Here is a 23,968-nt window from a genome sequence, read left to right on the forward strand (position 1 = left end):
ACGGTATATGCTTCCACTTGTTTGTATCTTCCTTGATTTCTTTAATCAATGCTTTGTAATTTTCCAAGTACAATTCTTTAGTCTCCTTGGTTAAGTTTATTCCTAGGTACTTTATTTTTTTGGTTGTAATTTTGAAGGGGATTGTTTCTTTAATTTCTCTTTCTGACTATTCATTGTTAGTGTATAAAAATGCCTCTGATTTCTGAGTATTGATTTTATATCCTGCCACTTTGCTGAATTCATTTATCAGGTCCAGTAGCTTTTTGACTGAGACTTTAGGGTTTTCTATATACAATATCATATCATCTGCAAATAATGATTGTTTTACTTCTTCTTTTCCCACTTGAATGCCTTTTATTTCTTCTTCTTGTCTGATTGCTGTGGCTAGGACTTCCAGGACCATGTTAAATAAGAGTGGTGAAAGGGGGCCCCCTGCCTTGTTCCTGATCTTAAGGGTATTGCTTTTAATTTTGCCCATTGAGTATGATGTTGGCTGTGGTTTTCTCATAGATGGCTTTTATCATGTTGAGGTATGTTCCCTGTATTCCCACTTTGCTGAGAGTTTTGATCATGAATGGGTGCTGAATTTTATCAAATGCTTTTTTCTGCATCTATTGAAATTATCATATGGTTTTTCTCCTTCTTTTTGTTTATGTGATGAATCACATTGATTGATTTATGAATATTGTACCATCCTTGCCTCCCCAGAATAATCCCACTTGATCATGGTGTATGATTTTTTCCATATATTGTTGGATCCGGTTTGCTAATATTTTGTTGAAGATTTTAGCATCTATATTCATCAGAGATATTGGCCTATAATTTTCTTTCTTTGTGTTGTTTTTGCCTGATTTTGGAATCAGAATTATGCTCGCCTCATAAAAGGAGCTTGGAAGTCTTCCTTCCTCTTGAATTTTTTGAAATAGTTTGAGAAGGATAGGAGTTAATTCTTCTTTGAATATTTGGTAGAATTCTGTTGTGAAGCCATCGGGCCCTGGACTTTTCTTTGTTGGGAGTTTTTTGATAACTGTTTCCATCTCCTTTGTTGTAATCGGTCTGTTTAGGTTTTCTGATTCTTCCAGATTGATTTTTGGAAGATTGTATGTTTCAAGGAATTTGTCCATTTCATCTAGGTTGTCTAGTTTTTTGGCATACAGTTCTTCATAGTATTTTCTTACAATATTTTGTATTTCTGTTATGTCAGTTGTTATTTCTCCTCTCTCATTTCTAATTTTATTTATTTGAGTCCTCTCTCTCTTTTTCTTGGTGAGTCTAGTTAAACGTTCATCAATCTTGTTTACCTTTTCAAAGAACAAGCTCCTAGTTTCATTGATCCTCTGTATTGTTTCTTTAGCCTCTATGTCATTTATTTCTGCTCTGATCTTTATTATTTCCTTCCTTCTACTACATTAGGGCTTTACTTGCTGTTCTTTTTCTAATTCTTTTAGATGCAGGGTTAAGTTGTTTATCTGAGCTTTTTCTAGCTTCTGAAAGTGTGCCTGTAGTGCTATGAACTTCCCTCTCAGCACTGCTTTCGCTCTGTCCCATAAATTTTGAGTTGTTGTATGCTCATTGTCATTTGTTTCTAGGATTTTTTTTATTTCTTATTTGATCTCATTCTTAATCCATTCATTATTTAACAACCTGCTATTTAGTTTCCATGTGTTTGAGAATTTTTGAGCTTTTCTGTTGTGGTTCATTTCTAGTTTCATGCCGTTGTGATTGGAGAAAGTGCTTGATACAATTTCAGTCTTCTTAAATTTGTTGAGAGCACTTTTGTGCCCTAACATGTGGTCTATCCTAGAGAATGTACCATGAGCACTTGAAAAGAATGTATATTCTGCTGCTTTAGGGTGAAAGATTCTGAAGATATCTATTAAATCGAGTTGATCTAGTGTTTCCAATAAGTCTGCTGTTTCTTTGTTAATTTTCTTTCTTGAGGATCTATCTAGTGATATTAGTGGGGTATTGAAATCCCCTACTATTATAGTATTGCTGTTGATCTCGCCCTTTAAATCCATCAAAGTCTGCTTTATATATTTAGGTGCTCCTATGTTAGGTGCATAGATATTTATAATAGTTATATCTTCCTGTTGGATTACTCCCTGTATCATTATGTAGTGGCCTTCTTTATCTCTTTCTATATCCTTTGTTTTAAAGTCCAATTTGTCTGATTTAATTATGGCTTCCCCAGCTTTCTTTTCATTTCCGTTTGCATGAAACGTTTTTTTTTTCATCCTTTTACCTTCAATCTATGTGTGTCTTTTGTTCTTAGGTGTGTCTCTTGTAGACAACATATGTATGGGTCCTGTTTTCTTATCCATGCAGCTACCCTATGTCTTTTGATTGGATCGTTTAATCCATTTACATTTAAGGTTATTATTGATATGTAGTTGTTTATTGCCATTTTCTTCTTTAAAGCTGTATTCCTTTTTTTTTTTTTTTCTGTATTCTTTTACCACTTTGATCTGTTTACACCAGGCCCCTTAATATTTCCTGCAGCATTGGTTTGGTTGTAATGAATTCCTTGAGTTGTTTTTTGTCTGGGAAGCTTTTTATTTCTCCTTCGATTTTAAACGATAGCCTTGCTGGATAAATTAGTCTTGGTTGTAGGTTCTTGTTCTGCATTACTTTGAATATTTCTTGCCATTCCTTTCTGGCCTCAAGTGTTTCTGTTGAGAAATCAGATGTCATCCTTATGGGGGCTCCTTTGTAGGTGATAACTTTTTTTTCTCTTGTAGCTTTTAATATTTTCTCTTTATCGCTTAGCTTTGGTATTTTAATTATGATGTGTCTTGGTGTAAGTTTCTTTGGGTTTCTCTTTAATGGAGTCCTCTGTGCTTCTTGGATTTGTGAGAGTTTCTCTTGCATTAATTTAGAGAAGTTTTCAGCTATGATATGATTAAACAAAGTCTCTATCCCTTGTTCTTTTTCTTCTTCTTCAGGAACCCCTATGATGCAGATATTATTTCTCTTCATGTTGTCACAGAGCTCTCTAAGAGTTTCCTCTGACTTTTTGAGTCTTTTTTCTCTTTTCTTCTCTGCTTTTATGCCTTCATTCCAGTTGTCCTCTAACTTGCTGATTCGATCCTCTGCTCTATCTATCTTGTTTTTAATTCCTTCCATTGTGGTCTTTATTTCTGATATTTTATTTGTCGTCTCCAACTGATTCTTTTTTATACTTGCTATTTCTTTATTTTGGTTTTCAAACTGCTCGTCCATTGTTGTTCTAAGATCCCTAAGCATCCTTACAATCATTATTTTGAACTCCACATCTGGAAGTTTGATTATTTCCATATCACTCAGTTCATCTCTCGAAGGTGTCTCTTGTGGTTTCATTTGGATTGCACTCCTTTGTCTTCTCATCCTTTTTGTTTGTTTTATTTGTAGAGTTGGTAGAGTCTAGGCTTGGTGTTGTCTGCCTCCAGTTTTCAGTTGTGTTATTTCTAGGTCTTCTTGGGTTGGTATCAGCTCTTATCTGTAATCCACTTTCAGATTTGGGCAGCTTTGAAGTCTTGATTTGTTTGTTTTCTTAACAGGTGATAGTCTTGTTTACTGATCTCAGCAGGGGGCTTCCTTGAAACTGTATCCAGGAATGCAGTGGGTGTAACCTGAGACTCTGAAGGTCTCTTTAGCCAGCTAGACTCACTGGGGGCATGGTGTTTTCTCAGCTTCAGTAGGGGGAGGTGTATCTCAGATCTCCATGGAGATCTGAGTTACTGCCCCTCCTCCCCACTTCTTGTTTTCAGCTGTGTCTTGTTGCGCTGATTGGAGCTGGAGAGATGTCCGGAGGTCTCTGATCCGGAAGCACTTCAGCTCTTTTTGTGAAAGGTTCAGTCCCTCCCCCTGCTATGGCCACCTCCACACAGATGAGTCAGCCCTTTTAGCTCCTCTCCTGCATTCCTTATCCCCTCACAGTCTATCCCTCTCCCTGTCCTCTCCACCTGGGAGATAAACTGGTCCTTTCAATGCACCTTGCTCCCTGGTCGCCAGGCAAGTGGCTGTGAGCAGTAGCTTCTGCTCCCCTCCCTCTGAGATCCTCTCTGGGCTCTCAGCCCCATCCCCCCTCCATTCTGGCAAGCAGAGGAGGTTCAGGGGCTCCCTACCAGGACTCCTGTGATTTCCTCTTTGCTCCTTGGTTTTTGAGAGCCATTCTTGCAGTTCAGAGTTGGTTTTTCATGCTGATTTTTCCTAAATTGATTTGTATTCCAGTTTGGTGGTGAGAGCTGGGCGTCTGTGCATCCGCCTACTCCGCTGCCATCTTTTTCCTCGCTACTCTGTGCCTTTTTATTGGTGAGTTTAATCCATTTATATTTAATGTAATTATTGACACTTGTGGGTTTCCTATTGCCATTTTATAAATTGCTTTCTGTTAGTTTTGTATCTCCTTTGATTCTTCTCTTTTTTTTCTATCATTTGTTTTTGTTTGTTTGTATTTCATACTTCTTTCCTCTGTTGCTAACTTTTTTAAATCATGTGCTTCTGTGGTGGTTTTTTCAAGGGTGGTTACCATTAAGTAATGAAAAGGGTACCTACCATATTCATTGTAGTACCCTATTTTATGAGTGTTTCTGCTCTTCATCGTCCTTTGCTACTGTTAATCTCCGTCCTTTCCCCTTTTTCTTGCTTTTGTTGTCACAGTTTAAATTTGGTTTTATTATGTTCTTCTTGGAGCTTTTACTTGTGGTTTTGTTTTGTTTTTTGAATCTGGTTGGAAAACCCCCTTTAGTATTTCCTGGAGTGGGGGTTTTCTGATGATAAGTTCCCTCATCTTTTCTGTATCTGTGAATGTTTTTATTTCTCCTTCATATTTGAAGGATAGCTTTGATGGGTATAGTATTCTTGCCTGAAAGTTCCTCTCTTTCAGGGCTTTAAATATTGCGGTCCACTCTCTTTTTGCTTGTAGAGTTTCTGCTGAGAAATCTGGTGATAATCTAAAAGGCCTTCCTTTATATGATGTATTCTTCTTTTTCCTGGCTGCTTTGAGAATTTTTTCTTTGTCGTTGGTTTGTGCCATTTTTATTATGATGTGCCTTGGAGTAGGTTTGTTGTGGTTAAGAAAACTCAGAGTTCTGTTTGCTTCCTGAATTTGAGGCTTTAGTTCTTTCCACAGACTTGGGAAGTTCTTGTCTATTATTTGTTTGAATGTATTCTCCATTCCATTTTCTCTCTCTTCTCCCTCTGATATACCTATTATTCTTATGTTATTTTTTTTTGATGGAGTCAGACAATTCCTGTAGGGCTTTCTCATTTTTTTTTTAAATTTTTGAGTCTCTCTCTTCTTCACTATCTGTTGTGCCTGAAGTTATTTGTCTTCTTTGTCACTAAACCTTCCTTCTATCTGGCTTGTTACCTCGATTTTCAGTTCATGAATTGAATTTTTCATCTCTGTTTGATTTGTTTTTATAGTTTCAATTTCCTTGGTAATATATTCTTTGTGTTCACTGAGTTGTTTTCTGAGCTTCCTAAATTGCCTTTCTGTGTTTTCTTGTATATCTATGAGTTTTTTTAGGATTTCTATTTTAAATTCTCTGTCATTTAGCTCCAAGATTTCCAATATATTAAATTTTTTCTCCATAGACTTTTCCACATCTATCTGTGTTACCTCTCTATCTTTTGTATCCATGATATTTGATTTCCTTTTTCTTACTGGCATTTGAGGATGGTCTTATTGATAGCAGTAATGAGAATAAAGAAGAAAAAGTAAAATAAAATGGAAAAAAAATTTGGAAAAAAGAAAACACACAAAAAAGTTAATAATGTATTATTTCCCTCCTTTTCTTTCCTCTCTTCACTTCCTCTCCCCTCCTCCTTAGGAAAATATTGTGATGAACTGTGAATTATATTATGCTAAATTGAACAAAAACAACCTATAACAGAGGGTCTGAGTTGGGGGGAAGTGTTCAAGGGGCAAAAAAGGAAGTAGGGACCCACAAAATGCAAAAAAGGAATAATTTGGGTCTAGTATAAAATGATTTGCTTGTAAATGATGGTCAACTGAGAGATATAATGAGAGGGATAAGAGGGAAATGGGAAAAGGAAAAAAAAACCTATTGTATTAATTGGAGCAAAAACTAAACAGACTGGAGATCCTGGGTTGGGAGGAATGCTAATGAGTTAAAAAGTGATGTAAAAAGCACCCAAAATGCCACAAAAAACCCAACTTGAGTCCCAAATTAAATAATTTGTTTGTGATTGAGAATTGAATGAGAGGGAAAGTAAAAGGGCAAAAGAAGAAACTGATAGAGAGGAAGAAATAAGAAAAAGGGGAAAAGGAAAAGAAGAAAAAAACAGAAAGAGAGAGAGAGAGTTAAGGGTTTTGGAGTGTAACCTTCATGGAGAGTAAGGAAGAAGAAAGGAAATAAAATGTAACACTTATGGGTAGTGTAGTACAAGAAGAGGAAAGAATAAGATGGGCAGAGAATAAAAGGACCAACGTGGAAGAAATAGAAATTATAATATAAACGCAAGAAGATGAAAGAAACAAAAAAATAGTGAAACAAGTTATAAAATCTGTGGATTTTTCTTGATTTTGAGAGGTTAACTTCTTCTTCCTTTTCCTTTTCTCTCCCTCTTCCTGGTCGGTGACTCTGTACCCCAGGCTCTGCCCCTGTGGCATGCTTAGGTAGGGATTTGCAGTTGATGAGACTCTACGGCAATGTCATATATTTGGCTTCAGTCTCGTTGGTAGTCAAGGCTTGTTAGCATTTGCAGGCCCCAACAATGAGAGAGTCTGTTTTCCCGGAGCCTCTCTCATAGTCTCTCCTTCCTGAATTAGCAGCCTGATGATCCAGCTATGAGGCTGCTGCTGCCTCTGCCTGGGGAGTAAGAGGCTCAAAGAGCTGGTAAATCCTGACTCTATCCCCATTCAATGCAGGGCTTTGGGTAAGGCTCTGGCAGTGAGAGCTTCCAGCATAATCAGGCGGGGCTGGGAGTCAATTGCTGTCAAGGTGACTTTCTATGAGCTTCCAGGCCTGTTCAGCACACCTACCACTCTGTGGGACCATTCTCCCCAGGCTTTCTGCACTTTGTAGCCTGTTTTGGTTGGGAAGAAGATGCCCTAGTCGCTACCTGCAGTATAGGAGGTCTTAACATCTGCCAAGTTCCTCTTTTTAGCATATATCCCTGAATATGAAAGTTCTGCCAATCAGAAGTTGTCCCCACCCCTTTAGCAAGAGGCACTAGAAAATATCACGTCTCTTGTCTTAGATAGCTGAACTGAGAGAGATCTTGTCAATTAGAGCCATGTAGGTCAGTTGGGAGGTGAGCAGCCTGTGGGTTAAGCTAACTTCAGTGATTGGATCTGCCGATCTGCTCCAGAAAGAACTGTAAGCTGCCTGCACGCCCCTCCCAAAGTTGCTTGATTTTTAGCTTGAATGGCTGGGTGAGGTGCCCCGCCTGCCTAGAGAAGCTCGGGTGAGGGGAAGTTCGCTTTGGCACAGGAGCGGCGTGCGCGGGTGTCTGCTCGCATGGGCTGACCCACTACAGGCACACTCTTTCCTCAGCTTGAACGAACGTCCATGCTGCAGCCTAGCCTCCTCCATACCCTTAGCTCCCCCAACTCTCAGTTCCAAGTGAAAGCAGCCTTTGCTCAGGTTAGTGAGGTAGGCAGAGTGTTCCTTTGTCCAACTTATTTCCTTCAGGGTTGATTATATATTTAGTCAATTTTTCACTCGACCCTACCTTCGCCTTCAGTGTGTGGAACTCCCGGACACTCCAAGGATGGATTTTTCTGTCTCTGGTTGATGAACTTGTTGAAATTTTAGGGAGATTTGTCGGTCGCGCTCCTCACGGCACCATTTCTCTGACATCACTTGATAACATGGTTCTAAATGAAGGTGATGGTTTATCTGAGATTATTTGTATGAAAGAGAATTTATAACACTGGAAAACTGATTGAATGAAGAAGGTATGGGAATGAAAGCCAAAGATGGCTGCTAAAATTGCAGTCTGATATTTCGGCTGGTGATGTTATCAGCTCCACTTGGGTGAAGAGGAAGCAGGCATGGTGAGTTTACAATTGGATATGTAGAGTTTGACATAAATATCAAATAACCATATGGAAATGTGCAGAAGTAACTGGATACAAGAAACTGTTGCTCAGTATCACATCTACCCATTAATAGTAGAGACCATTTTTGAATGGTTTATTCTCTCCATTTTGAGAAGAAATTACAACAATCTATTCTTACAGTTTAGCTCATGATCTAGACACATTGGTAAAATGGTTGGCCACAAAGTAATCTGTGGCAACAAACAGCACAAATCTCACCAGAAACTGTAACCTCATTAAAACAATGCACTAAATTCTGAAGGTAACCAGCAAGTACGAGCAGATAGAAAAGCTTTTTATTTTAAACACTCCCTTCCCCTCCAGCATTCATGCTTCCGTTTGAACATTAGAAAATAAATGAACTAAAATATAAGTTCTGCTTCTTTGCTTTTGCTTTACTAAACAAAGCATATTTGCATTAGAAAACTGAGTTTCTACTATATTTTCAAATAATATGTTATCAAATGGCAAAAAGCTGGTGATAGTTGATATCATGCATCACAATTAAAAACTTTGAAAGTGATATGTTATGAAAATCAGTCCCTGGCAGGTTGGGTCAGTGGTAGAGCCTCCCCTCCTCTCACTAAATAAAAAAACAAAATACAAAACAAAACAAAACCAAAAAGACAAAATTAGCAGTTGACCTCTAAAAGTGAGACTACAAGAGTTCACAGACTTCAATCAATGGGGATCAATTTTTTTTCTTTTTCTGCTGCCCAAGGTTTTAGAACAGTTTTTATATATTTCTGCATTGCTGATTCCAAATCTGAAATCTGATTTTTGGTGCATGCTCAAGTTTTTATGTAATTTTAATTCCTTTTTGTTACAGTTAATGGCATGCATTGGTTTTTAAATTGAAGTTAAAGGGCAACGACTCTTGGAATGAACATAACCACAAGGCAATTAATGTTTTACAAACATTACTTTTACATAATTGTAGTTGTTTTTAAATATAAAAAATTATTATCTGATAAAACACCCTCTTACATTGTTTTAAGATTGAATCATTGCTTCTTTGAGTAGGCGTAAATGTAAGAATAGTCCTGACACCTTCTGTTATATATGTGGATGTTACACACTTCAATGTTAAAGGCGCAATATTTCATCATTTGTGACATGTGCATATATTGCCTATTTCCAAGTTCCCCTTGGCGATCAAGACAAGAATTCAGCTCCTCATATTGTGTGTCATAATTGTGAGGAAATGCTTCATGACTGGACAAAAAGAAAATGTGAAGGAATGCCCTCTGGTATTCCCATGGTTTGGCGTGAACCTAAGGACCACAGCAGTGACTGTTATTTCTGTCTGATCCATACAAAAGGCATTGGCAAGAAAAAATGGCATATGATCACATATCTTAATATTCCTTCAGCAATACGACCTATCCCACACTCTGAGACACTCCCGGTTCCACTTTTCAATGGTTTTATTTCTTATAAGGACGAAAAAAGTGAACATGGTGATCAAGTGTATTTTGATAAGATGCACGAGGAAATGGTTGTAGAATCTGAAGGGTTTTCTTCTGATGTCAAGCAGTCATTAACCCCTCAGCAATTTAGCCAACCCGAATTGAATGACTTAGTAAGAGATTTGGGCCTATCAAAGAAAGCAGCTGAGTTATTAGCCTCCAGCCTTCAAGAAAAGAATGTACTAAAGTATTCCATTTCAGGAAGCATGAACAAATTTTTGTGGACTTTTTTTCCAAAGACAAACACTTTGTTTACTGTCATGATATCAGTAGTCTTCTCAGCCAGTTAGGTGTTACCACTTACAGTCCAACAGAATGGCGGCTATTTCTTGACAGCTCTAAACAGAGTCTGAAATGTGTTCTCCTACACAATGGTAATGTTTATGCAGCAGTTATAAATGGTTATTCACCTCATCTGTGAGAAGATTATGGCATAAAAATTGCCCTCGACTTTCTGAGTATGAGGAGCATAACTGGATCATTTTTGTGGATTTTAAAATGGTAAATACTAGGACAACAGAGAGGTTTTACGAAGTATCCTTGCTTTCTGTGTTTGTGGGACAGCCGAGCTCGGGAGAAACACTGCACACAAAAGGAGGGGCAGAAACATGAAACTCTGGAAGTAGGGATACAAAATATTGTGAATGAACCTGTAGTTAATCGAGATAGGATCATTTTTTACCCCACTTCACATCAAACTTGGCTTAATGAAGCAGTTTGTTCTGGCTTTGAATTGAGAAAGTGAATGCTTTCAGCATATTATTTCTGCTTTTCCTGCCTTGTCTTTCTGGAAGATAAAAGCAGGTGTATTTGATGGATCTCAAATTTGAACCCTCATACATGATTAAGAATTTTCCAGGAAGATGAATTAGGAGGAGAAAACAACATGGCAGTCTTTTGTGGCAGTTGCAAAGAATTTCCTTGACAACAAAAAAGCAGAAAACTATGAACTTCTGGTTCAAAGGATGCTGTCAGCTTTCTGCAACAATGGATGTAACATGAGTGTTAAGATTCACTTCCTGAACAGTCACCTTGATAAGTTTCCCAAAAATCTTGGAGCTGTTAGTGATGAGCAGACTACTGCTGGAGCATCAAACGAGATTGTCCTCAACAAGTACACATAGGCAAGAGCTACCAATGCAAATTTTTGCCTGAACAGAATTTAAATAAATTTTGCACAAATTTTATGATTAAAATAGGTGTTTTAATATGTTCTATTTCAAAACTGTAGACAAATTCTGATGCAATCATATCTTTTAGTGTATTAGTGTATTTACTGCACTATTTAAATTATTATATTTTCACAAAGATGATGCCCAAGAAGACATTCTACTTCATTAAATTAAACTAAATGTTGAAAATTTTACAATAAGATGAAAACCTAAAATCTTGAATTGCAAAGAAACTGTTCCTACAAGAAACACATCTAAGCAACAAGGATAAAAACAAATTCAAAGTGAAAGGCTGGAATACAATACTCCAAGCAAACAACACCCAAAAAAAAGCAGGTGTAGCAATACTTATATCTAATAATGCTGACTACAAGACAGAAAAAGTACTCAGAGACAAAAATGGTCATTTCATAATGATTAAGGGGAAGTTGAATCAAGAAGACATAACAATCCTTAATATATATGCACCAAACCAAGGAGCACCAAAATATATAAGACAGCTACTTATTGACCTGAAAACAAAAACTAACAAAAATACAATCATACTTGGAGACCTCAATACACCGCTGACGGCTCTAGATCGGTCATCCAAACAGAGAATCAATAAAGATATAGTGGCCTTAAACAAAATACTAGAACACCTGGATATGATAGACATCTATAGGACACTTCATCCCAAAGCGACAGAGTATACATTTTTCTCTAATGTACATGGAACATTCTCAAGAATTGACCATATGTTGGGCCACAAAGACAATATCAGCAAATTTAGAAAAATTGAAATTGTACCAAGCATATTTTCTGATCATAAAGCCTTGAAACTAGAATTCAACTGCAAAAAAGAGGGGGAAAAACCCACAAAAATGTGGAAACTAAACAACATACTTCTAAAAAATGAATGGGTCAAAGAAGAAATAAGTGCAGAAATCAAAAGATATATACAGACAAATGAAAATGAAAATACGACATATCAGAATCTCTGGGATGCAGCAAAAGGAGTAATAAGAGGAAAGTTCATATCACTTCAGGCCTATATGAACAAACAAGAGAGAGCCGAAGTAAACCACTTAACTTCACACCTTAAGGAACTAGAAAAAGAAGAACAAAGACAACCCAAAACCAGCCGAAGAAAGGAGATAATAAAAATCAGAGCAGAAATAAATGAAATAGAGAACAGAAAAACTATAGAAAAAATCAATAAAACAAGGAGCTGGTTCTTTGAAAAGATCAACAAAATTGACAAACCCTTGGCAAGACTCACCAAGGAAAAAAGACACAGGACTCAAATAAATAAAATCCAAAATGAAAGAGGAGAGATCACCACAGACATCATAGAAATACAAAGAATTATTGTAGAATACTATGAAAAATTATATGCCACCAAATACAACAATCTAAAAGAAATGGATAAATTCCTAGAACAATACAACCTTCCTAGACTGAGTCATGAAGAAGCAGAAAGCCTAAACAGACCTATCAGTAGAGAAGAAATAGAAAAAAAACATTAAAAACCTCTCCAAAAATAAAAGTCCAGGCCCAGACGGTTATACGAGTGAATTCTATCAAACATTCAAAGAAGATTTGGTTCCTATTCTACTCAAAGTCTTCCAAAAAATTGAAGAAGAAGCAATACTTCCAAACACATTTTATGAGGCCAACATAACCCTCATACCAAAACCAGGCAAGGACGGCGCAAAAAAAAGAAAACTACAGACCAATATCTCTAATGAATACAGATGCTAAAATACTAAACAAAATACTGGCAAACCGAATACAACAACATATTAAAAAAATAATACATCATGATCAAGTGGGATTCATCCCAGAATCTCAAGGATGGTTCAACATACGCAAAACGGTTAACGTAATACACCATATCAACAAAACAAAGAACAAAAACCACATGATCTTATCAATAGATGCAGAAAAGGCTTTTGATAAAATACAACACAATTTTATGTTTAAGACTCTCAACAAAATGGGTATAGAAGGAAAATATCTCAACATGATAAAGGCCATATATGATAAACCATCAGCCAACATCCTATTAAACGGCATAAAACTGAGGACTTTCTACCTTAAATCAGGAACAAGACAGGGTTGTCCACTCTCTCCACTCTTATTCAACGTGGTGCTAGAAGTTCTGGCCAGAGCAATCAGACAAGACAAAGAAATAAAAGGCATCCATATCGGAAAAGAAGAAGTAAAGCTATCACTTTTTGCTGATGATATGATCCTATACATCGAAAACCCGAAGGACTCCACAAAAAGATTATTAGAAACAATAAACCAATACAGTAAGGTCGCAGGATACAAAATTAACATACAAAAGTCCATAGCCTTTCTATATGCCAACAATGAAATATTAGAAAACGAACTCAAAAAAATAATCCCCTTCACGATTGCAACAAAAAAAATAAAATACCTAGGAATAAACATAACAAAGAACGTAAAGGACCTATATAATGAAAATTACAAAGCATTGTTAAGGGAAATCGAAAAAGATACAATGAGATGGAAAAATATTCCTTGTTCTTGGATAGGAAGAATAAATATAATCAAAATGGCCATATTACCCAAAGCAATATACAAATTTAATGCAATTCCCATCAAAATCCCTATGAGATTTTTTAAAGAAATGGAACAAAAAATCATCAGATTTATATGGAACTATAAAAAACCCCGAATAGCCAAAACAATCCTAAGGAAAAAGAATGAAGCTGGGGGCATTACAATACCTGACTTTAAACTATATTATAGGGCCACGATAATCAAAACAGCATGGTATTGGCAGAAAAATAGACACTCAGACCAATGGAACAGAATAGAAAGCCCAGAAATAAAACCACATATATATGGTCAAATAATCTTTGATAAAGGGGCCAACAACACACAATGGAGAAAAGAAAGCCTCTTCAACAAATGGTGTTGGGAAAACTGGAAAGCCACATGCAAAAGAATGAAACTCGACTACAGCCTGTCCCCGTGTACTAAAATTAATTCAAAATGGATCAAAGACCTAAATATAAGACCTGAAACAATAAAGTACATAGAAGAAGACATAGGTACTAAAATCATGGACCTGGGTTTTAAAGAACATTTTATGAACTTGACTCCAATGGCAAGAGAAGTGAAGGCAAAGATAAATGAATGGGACTACATCAGAATTAAAAGTTTTTGCTCAGCAAGAGAAACTGATATCAAAATAAACAGACAGCCAACTATATGGGAACTGATATTTTCAAACGACAGCTCAGATAAGGGCCTAATATCCAAAATTTACAAAGAACTCATAAAACTCAACAACAAACAAACAAACAATCCAATAAAAAAATGGGAAGAGGACATGAACAGACACTTCTCCCAGGAAGAGATACAAATGGCCAACAGATATATGAAAAGATGCTCAGCTTCATTAGTTATTAGAGAAATGCAAATCAAAACTACAATGAGATACCACCTCACCCCTGTTAGATTAGCTATTATCAACAAGACGGGTAATAGCAAATGTTGGAGAGGCTGTGGAGAAAAAGGAACCCTCATTCACTGTTGGTGGGACTGTAAAGTAGTACAACCATTATGGAGGAAAGTATGGTGGTTCCTCAAAAAACTGCAAATAGAACTACCTTATGACCCAGCAATCCCTCTACTGGGTATATACCCCAAAACCTCAGAAACATTGATACGTGAAGACACATGTAGCCCCATGTTCATTGCAGCACTGTTCACAGTGGCCAAGACATGGAAACAACCAAAAAGCCCTTCAATAGAAGACTGGATAAAGAAGATGTGGCACATATACACTATGGAATACTACTCAGCCATAAGAAATGATGACATCAGATCATTTACAGCAAAATGGTGGGATCTTGATAACATTATAAGGAGTGAAATAAGCAAATCAGAAAAAAACAAGAACTACATGATTCCATACATTGGTGGAACATAAAAATGAGACTAAGAGACATGGACAAGAGTGTGGTGGTTACCAAGGGGGGGGGGGGAGGGAGGACATGGGAGGGAGGGAGGGAGAGAGTTAGGGGGAGGGGAGGGGCACAGAGAACTAGATGGAGGGTGACGGAGGACAATCTGACTTTGGGCGAGGGGTTTGCAACATAATTTGATGACAAAATAACCTAGACATGTTTTCTTTGAATATATTTACCCTGATTTATTAATGTCATCCCATTACCATTAATAAAAATTTATTAAAAAAAAAAAAACAAAAAAAAAACAAAGAAACTGTAGCTTATAGAGACAAACTAATGTCAGATTTGAGATCAGCGCACTTGAATTAGGTAAGAACAATTGTTTTTGTAGATGCAACATAAATTTTGTCCCTCAGTGTTATACATAGTAAAAATTAATTTTTAAAGTAATTGATATATCCTTTTTTGTACTAGAAAACTTTGCTAAAATATAGTGAATATAAAGCTCCTTGAATGCAGGGGCATACATCTGTTTTGTTTATTGATATGCTCCCCAGTGCCTAAAACAGCCCCTGTTACATCATGTAGTTGTTCCATAAATACTTTTTGAAAGCATGAAGAAAGAAAGGATAATTTTTAAAATACTTTCTTGGATCCTGGAATAGATGTCAGTCTCACCATATTCATACACAAACTTCTTAGAAGGTTAACTTATGCTTAGGTATATAAAGAATAATATCATTTAGCCTTGGCTAATAAAGATGAAATTCCAAAAATTAATTATCAGGAAAGAAAACATAAATTTGGGCCTGACCTGTGGTGGCACAGTGGATAAAGCGTCGACCTGGAAATGCTGAGGTCGCCGGTTTGAAACCCTGGGCTTGCCTGGTCAAGGCACATATGGGAGTTGATGCTTCCAGCTCCTCCCCCCTTCTCTCTCTCTCTGTCTCTCTCTCTCCCTGTCTCTGTCCTCTCTAAAAATGAATAAATAAATAAAAAAAATTTTAAAAAAAGAAAACATAAATTTGAGCAATGTTGACATTAAGGATTGAGGCTCATCTCATGGACAGCGTCGTACTTTAAATTCTGTTTTATGAGAGAATTATTAGGTTTTATAGGGTGAATATTGTTAATTGGTTCTGTAGGGGCTAGAAGGCTGAAAAGATTCAAATACAGTATAAGATGAGTTACCTAGGCAAAGTCACCTAGTTATTGCCTGTTAGAGTCAACAGAAAAAAAAATATCAAGGATTTTTTCTCTTTTATCACTCCCTTCAAGAATAAGGTCTATGCCGGGCCTTCCCACTATTTCTTTTTATATTTTCGGTGAGAGCTAAAATTTTAGCTAAAGGAGAATTTAGATTATATTTGATGCTATGCTTAACTATTTTTTAAATTATTTATAAATAAAGCATTAACTGAAATAGGTTTTGCAATCAAACAAATGTAGTTTATACTTTATCCAGCTCTTTAGTATAAAATATATGCAACTTTGAGCACGTTATTAATAATGCTTAATTATACATGGTTGAAACAATGTTTAAACAAATAAAAGCGCCTCTCACAACCAGCTAGCACAGAACGAGTGCTCAGTAAGGGCTCGTTTCCGTCCTGCACTTTTTAAACTGTGCCTCTCAGTTACTGCTCCAGGTCTGCTTCCCCTAGTTAGACATCTTGAATTTCAGTTTTAGCCATTGTTTACCTAGAACTTCAGGACTGACCGTTTTGTTTCTCGAGGGTAAAATAATGAGGAAGGGAGTTAAATTATTAGATTAAATTGAATGGTAGAAGCTCTAGTAATAAATTCAGTAAACACTTTTTATGCCTTCTCTAGATAAAGCTTTCAAATGCTTACACTTAAAACTATTTTTATGTGGCTGACCTGTGGTGGCGCAGTGGATAAAGCGTCGACCTGGAAATGCTGAGGTCGCCGGTTCGAAACCCTGGGCTTGCCTGGTCAAGGCACATATGGGAGTTGATGCTTCCAGCTCCTCCCCCCTTCTCTCTCTCTGTCTCTCCTTTCTCTCTCTCTCTCTCTCTCTCTCTCTCTCTGTCTCTCCTTCTCCTCTCTAAAATGAATAAATAAATAAAAAAAAAAAAACTATTTTTATGCCTTCTGGGATGTAAAATTTTTATTGTTTAAGTTTCATTAAGTTCAGAATTTGAAAGTCATGTTTATTTATTTTTTTAATCCTTGAGGTATAAAAAGTGTTCAGAAGTATAATTTTCAACACTTGAAGAAAAATATGTGTCTAAATTTACTCTTCCTTCTCTCTTTCTTCCTCCTTCTTCACCTTCTTCTTGCCTAAATTCTTTGATGAATTAAAAACAATCAGCAGTTTCTTGGATAACCTAGGTATGAGTGGTACATTTGAAAATCTGAAAAACTAATTTCTTGCCTTTTCAATAGCAATTTAAAATAGCTTATTAAAATAAGAATAAAAAAGGTAAAGGGATGGCCCTGGCCAGTTGGTTCAGTGGTAGAGCATCAGCCCAGTGTGTGGAAGTCCCAAGTTTGATTCCTGATCAGGGCACACAGGAAAAGAGACCATCTTCTCCAGCCCCCCCTTCTCTATCTTTCCTTTTTTCCCTCTCACAGCCATGGCTCAAATGGTTCAAGCAAAATTGGCCCTGGGCACTGAGGATGTCTACATGGCCTTGAATTCAGGTGCTAAAACAGCTCAGTTGCAGAGCTATGGAGCTGAGGTCCAGTAGGGCAGAGTATCGTCTGATAGAATCTTGCTGGTGGATCCCAGTCAGGGCACATGCAGGAGTCTGTTTCTGCCTTCCCACCTCTCACTTAATAGAAGAAGAAGAAGAAGAAAAAGAAGAAGAAGAAGGAGGAAGAGGAGGAGGAGGAGGAGGAGGAGAAGAAGAAAGAAGAAAGAAGAAAGAAGAAAGAAGAAGAAGAAGAAGAAGAAGAAGAAGAAGAAGAAGAAGAAGAAGAAGAAGAAAGAGGAAAAGGAATTGAACAAAAAAAAAATTCATAGAGGCAGAGACAGACAACAGTGTGCTGATTACCGGAGGAGGGTGGTGGAGTGTATATGGGGAATAAATGGTGATGGAAGGAGACTTGACTTGGGGTCGTGAATACACAGTACAGTATATGGAAGATGTGTTATAGGATTGTACACCTGAAATCTACAATTGTATTAACCAGTGTCACCCCAATAAGTTCAATAAAACCTTAAAAAAATAAGATAAATAAACCTCAAATAGTTATAGGTTACTTGATTCTGTTTAATTACCCACATTATAAATATATTCGGAATCTTGTCTATCAAGTTTACTGTAAGTCTTTTAATTGTGTTTTCAGTCAAATTAAGACCTAAATATTTTTCAGTAGTAGGTAAGAGAGACCCTGGTTAAATTACCCTATGTTCTTTCCCAGCTCTGTAATTCTCTATTATGTTCACCAAATTTTATTACATTCCTTGAACTCATAGCTCCAGGAAAATGGCTGTATTCCAAAGTATTAAATTGGAATGTATTTGTATGACCAAAATAATTTGTTCTATTTTGATCCTGATACCTTAAAACCCAGCATTTCTAAGAGTTCACTTTATAAATCAAACAAGCTGACTGAGTCATATATATTTTGCTTATACTTATGATGAATTTTTAAAGTATTCTAATGAATCTGAATTGGAATGAACATTTGTTTTAGATAGACAAGAATGCAGTAAATGGAAACACAGTGTTCTATACCTGAGCCCATGACTCTATTTCTCCTAATGCAGGCTATGAGAGTCTCCTAATAGATATACACAGGAAAAGACAGAAATGGTGACACAGAGGAGCAGCATAAATCACTGAGAAGATGTTTCAAGACCTGGGATTATTATTTCTAGGAGAGAAGACTATTGCCTGCCAGGCTTTCAATGTATTGCACTTGGTGTCTTAAACTTATTGAAGCATAAATCCTGACTTATGCCTCTAAATGTGGGTACTTTACCCATTCATATTTAACTGGGTTTAAAGTGGCTCTATTCAGAGGTGACAAAGTAAGATAAAGGCAGTATTAGTGTACATCCCTCCTAAAACTTTAAAGTATATTAACAATTACTTTCTACATTATAAAACTGTCCCAAAATTGTTTCTAACATTTATCTGAAATCAAAATTTTAGCTTTAGTTGTCTTTGACAAATTTTATTGCCTTTAATAAGGTTATTATGCTCTGCTTTAGTGCTATAGCAACAGGTTGGTAAAAAATTTGCAAAATCAATATGAACGTTTAATAGAGATAAGTCAACAAGATAAAGTCTTAAAAGAAGATTACTTACTAGTCCTTGAAAAAATTAAGAAATAATAACATGTAACATCAGCTTTAAACAGATTTTTCCTAGTTCTTAAAGGATATTCTTGGATACTAAAATAATTTTGGATAATGAAAATTTTTGGATACTAAAACAAAGCATTTCAAGGAGATTTATAAACTGCTTATTAAAAAGTAGATTTTGCTGTGACCAGCCAAACAGAGAACAAGTGTTATAAGGAGATCCCAGGTAAGTCTTAGAATTGGGACATAATGTTTTCTTAGCCAAAAAATTCACCTGTGATATCTAAAAATGAAAAAAGATAAATATGCATTCTCAACATAATTTAAATATCCTTATTGTATTTTATTTGTCTGTTTATATACTGGTCACTCTCACTAGTGTATGGGCTTCTTTTTTCTTTCTTAATTTTATTTATTTATTTATTTTAGTGAGGAGAGAGAGAGAGAGAGAGAGAGAGAGAAAGAAGAGGAGAGGAGCAGGAAACAGCAACTCCTATATGTGCCTTGACTGGGGAAAACCAGGACCCCAAACCGGTGACCTTCAGCATTCCAGGTCAATGCCCCATCCACTGCACCACCACAGGTCAAGCTTATGAGCTTCTTTAGGATGTTAAATGTCTTTAAAGTAGTGACAACAGTGTTACAATAACATGGCAAAGAATTTTTACTTGTATCTTAAATTTATGAAACGTAGTTGGCTATTAGCATCAAGACTAAGTTGGATTTCTCTTAGATGTACAAAGTTAGTTTCACATTAGAAAATCAATCAACATATTGTATTTTATATATTAACATATTTAAAAAGAAGGATATAAGCATCTCCACAGATGCTTTAAATGTTTGAGAAAATTGAACTTTACTAATGATAGAATCTCTTGGTAAAAAAGTAATAAAATAAAACTTACCTAATTTTGTTAAGGTTATCTACAAAAATACCTAAAGCCAAATTCATAAATAATTGTGAAATATTAAAAACATTTCATTGAGATTGGGAACAAAAATGTATCTTCCATTATCCACTCTGTTTAATCCTGTACTGGAGTTCTTGTCCAGTGAAATAAGGCAAGAAAAACTAAGTCAAAGGACCAATGCTATGTGTACCTGATGTCAATATCTACATAGAAAGAAAATCCTAAAGAGTCAACATGTAAATTATGAGAATTAGTATTACAGTATAGCACATTTTCTGGATTAAAAAATCAATATACAAAACTCAACCAGTTATATTTTATAAATCAGCAACAAACAGAAAGTGAAATGATTTAAAAAAGCATTTAAAATAGTATTTACAAACCCAGAAAAACTGGAGAAATAATATTAACCAAATTAAATCTAAAACTTCATAAAGATACTATAAAATTTTATAAAAAGTAATTTAAAAAGACAAATAAAGAAAACAAGTACCATACTCATTGCATTTGAAATTCTGTATTATAAAAATGTCAATTCTTTCCAAACTGATTTATGAATTTAATGTCCAACAGCCAAAACATTCTTGAAGAAGGCCAAGGTGATAAGCTCTATTTCCTGTATTACTTCAAGGCTTATTACAATGAGGGACATTTTTTTTTCTTTTTCTGTTGCATGAGGTTTTAGAACTGTTTCTATATATTTCTGTATCACTGATTCCAAATCTGAAATCTGATTTTGGGTGCATGCTCAAGTTTTTATGCAATTTAATTTCTTTTTGTTACAGTTAATGGCATGCATTGGTTTCTTAATTGGAGTTAAAGGCAACGACTCTTGGATTAATGTTTTAAAACATTATTTTTACATAATTGTAGTTGTTTTTAAATGTAAAAAATTGTTATCTAATAAAAACACCCTCTTATTTTGTTTTAAGATTGAATCATGGCTTCTTGGAGTAGGCATGAATGTAAGAATAGTCCTGACACCTTCTGTTATATATGTGGATGTTACACACTTCAATGTCAAAGGCGCAATATTTCATCATTTGTGACACGTGCATATATTGCCTATTTTCAAGTTCCCCTTGGCGATCAAGACAAGAATTCGGCTCCTCATATTGTGTGTCATAATTGTGAGGAAATGCTTCATGACTGGACAAAAGGAAAATGCAAAGAAATGCCCTCTGGTATTCCCATGGTTTGGCGTGAACCTAAGGACCACAGCAGTGACTGTTATTTCTGTCTGATCCATACAAAAGGCATTGGCAAGAAAAAACGGCATATGATCGCATATCTTAATATTCCTTCAGCAATACGACCTATCCCACACTCTGAGACACTCCCGGTTCCACTTTTCAATGGTTCTATTTCTTCTAAGGATGAAGAAAGTGAACATGGTGATCAAGTGTATTTTGATAAGATGCATGAGGAAATGGTTGTAGAATCTGAAGGGTTTTCTTCTGATGTCAAGCAGTCATTAACCCCTCAGCAATTTAGCCAACCCGAATTGAATGACTTAGTAAGAGATTTGGGCCTATCAAAGAAAGCAGCTGAGTTATTAGCCTCCAGCCTTCAAGAAAAGAATGTACTAAAGTATTCCATTTCAGGAAGCATGAACAAATTTTTGTGGACTTTTTTTCTGAAGACAAACACTTTGTTTAATGTCATGATATCAGTAGTCTTCTCAGCCAGCTAGGTGTTACCACTTACAGTCCAACAGAATGGCGGCTATTTCTTGACAGCTCTAAACAGAGTCTGAAATGTGTTCTCCTACACAACGGTAATGTTTATGCAGCGGTTATAATTGGTTATTCACTTCATCTGCAAGAAGATTATGACATAAAAATTGTCCTCGACTTTCTGAAGTATGAGGAGCATAACTGGATCATTTATGTGGATCTTTTTGTTTTGTTTTTTTACAGGGACAGACAGAGAGAGAGATTCAGAGAGAGGGATAGATAGAGACAGACAGACAGAAACAGAGAGAGATGAGAAGCATCAATCATCAGTTTTTCATTGTGACACCTTAGTTCAGGGGTCCCCAAACTTTTTACACAGGGGCCAGTTCACTGTCCCTCAGAACGTTGGAGGGCCAGACTATAAAAAAAACTATGAACAAATCCCTATGCACACTGCACATATCTTATTTTAAAGTAAAAAAACAAAATGGGAACAAATACAATATTTAAAATAAAGAACAAGTAAATTTAAATCAACAAACTGACCAGTATTTCAATGGGAACTATGCTCCTCTCACTGACCACCAATGAAAGAGGTGCCTCTTCTGGAAGTGTGGTGGGGGCTGGATAAATGGCCTCAGGGGGCCACATGCAGCCCACGGGCCATAGTTTGGGGACCCCTGCCTTAGTTGTTCACATCAAACTTGGCTTAATGAAGCAGTTTGTTCAGGCTTTGAATTGAAAAAGTGAATGCTTTCAGCATATTATTTCTGCTTTTCCTGCCTTGTCTTTCTGGAAGATAAAAGCAGGTGTATTTGATGGATCTCAAATTCGAACCCTCATACGTGATGAAGAATTTGCCAGGAAGATGAATAAGGAGGAGAAAGCAGCATGGCAGTCTTTTGTGGCAGTTGCAAAGAACTTCCTTGACAACAAAAAAGCAGAAAACTATGAACTTCTGGTTCAAAGGATGCTGTTGGATTTCTGTGACATTGGATATAATATGAGCATTAAGATTCACTTCCTGAACAGTCACCTTGATAAGTTTCCCAAAAATCTTGGAGCTGTTAGTGATGAGCAGACTACTGTTGGAGCATCAACCGAGATTGTCCTCAACAAGTACACATAAGCAAGAGCTACCAATGCAAATTTTTGCCTGAACAGAATTTAAATAAGTTTTGCACAAATTTTATGATTAAAATAAGTGTCTTAATATGCTCTATTTCAAAATTGTAGACAAATTCTGATGCAATCATATATTTTTTAATTTTTTTTAATTTATTCATTTTAGAGAAGAGAGGGAGAGACAGAGAGAGAGAGAGAGAGAGAGAGAGAGGAGAAACAGAAAGAGAGAAGGGGGGAGGAGCTGGAAGCATCAACTCCCATATGTGCCTTGACCAGGCAAGCTCAGGGTTTCGAACCGGCGACCTCAACATTTCCAGGTCAACACTTTATCCACTGCACCACCACAGGTAAGGCTGTATTAGTGTATTTACTGCATTATTTAAATTATTATATTTTCACAAAGATGATACCCAAGAAGACATTCTACATTATGTTAAACTAAATGTTGAAAATTTTACAATCAGATGAAAACCTAAAATTTTGAATTGCAAAAAAACTGTAGTTTACAGAGAAAAACTAATGTCAGATTTGAAATCGGCACACTCCAATTAGGTAAGAACTGTGGGTGGAGTGCAGAGCGCATTCCTAGCAGCTGTGGGTGATGCAATGTTGTGAAAATACTCCAGCTCCCAGATGCCTCCTGGGCATACCCAGCAAGGAAGCTCGCCCGCTATAAGGAAGTGACTTAGCGCCAACCACGCAGCTCCCTGATCTTTTCAGCCACTGGCTATGAAGGACACACTGTAACACCCTATATGCTGAACCCATCTATATAAGCTAGCTTACTTCCTGAATAAAGTGGATCTGCATCACTGAACCTGGTCCCCGGAGTCTGGTCTTTGCATTTCTGTCGTCCTCACCCCTGGCAGGACTTGTCCACAAAGAACAAGTGTTTTTGTGGATGCAACAAAAATTTTGTTCCCCAGTGTTATAAATTAGTAGAAGTTAAGACAGTGTCAAATTGGTAAAGAGAAAGGAAAATCAATAGAACAGAAATAACAGTCTAGGAGTATCACATAGCATAAATAAAAACTTTTTAAAAAGTAAGTATTGCAAATCAGTGGGGGAAAGAATAGCTTGTTCATTGGTTCTGGGACAATTCTTTTTCCACATAAAAAAAAAAACAACAAAATTAGACTGTTACCTCATATGACTCAAAATCAACTTTAAATAGATTAAAGACCAAAATATGAACAGGCAAAACTATAAAATATTTTTTAAACTGTATATATTTATTATCTTAGGTTCAAAAGTATTTCTTAACTTACAAATTGATAAAGAAAAGGACTGAATTATTTGACAATAGTTTAGTTAGGAACTTTTGTCCAATAAAAGATACTAAAAAGAGTGAAAG

This window comes from Saccopteryx bilineata, chromosome 2 (assembly GCF_036850765.1).
Source record: "Saccopteryx bilineata isolate mSacBil1 chromosome 2, mSacBil1_pri_phased_curated, whole genome shotgun sequence".
Classification (NCBI taxonomy): domain Eukaryota; kingdom Metazoa; phylum Chordata; class Mammalia; order Chiroptera; family Emballonuridae; genus Saccopteryx; species Saccopteryx bilineata.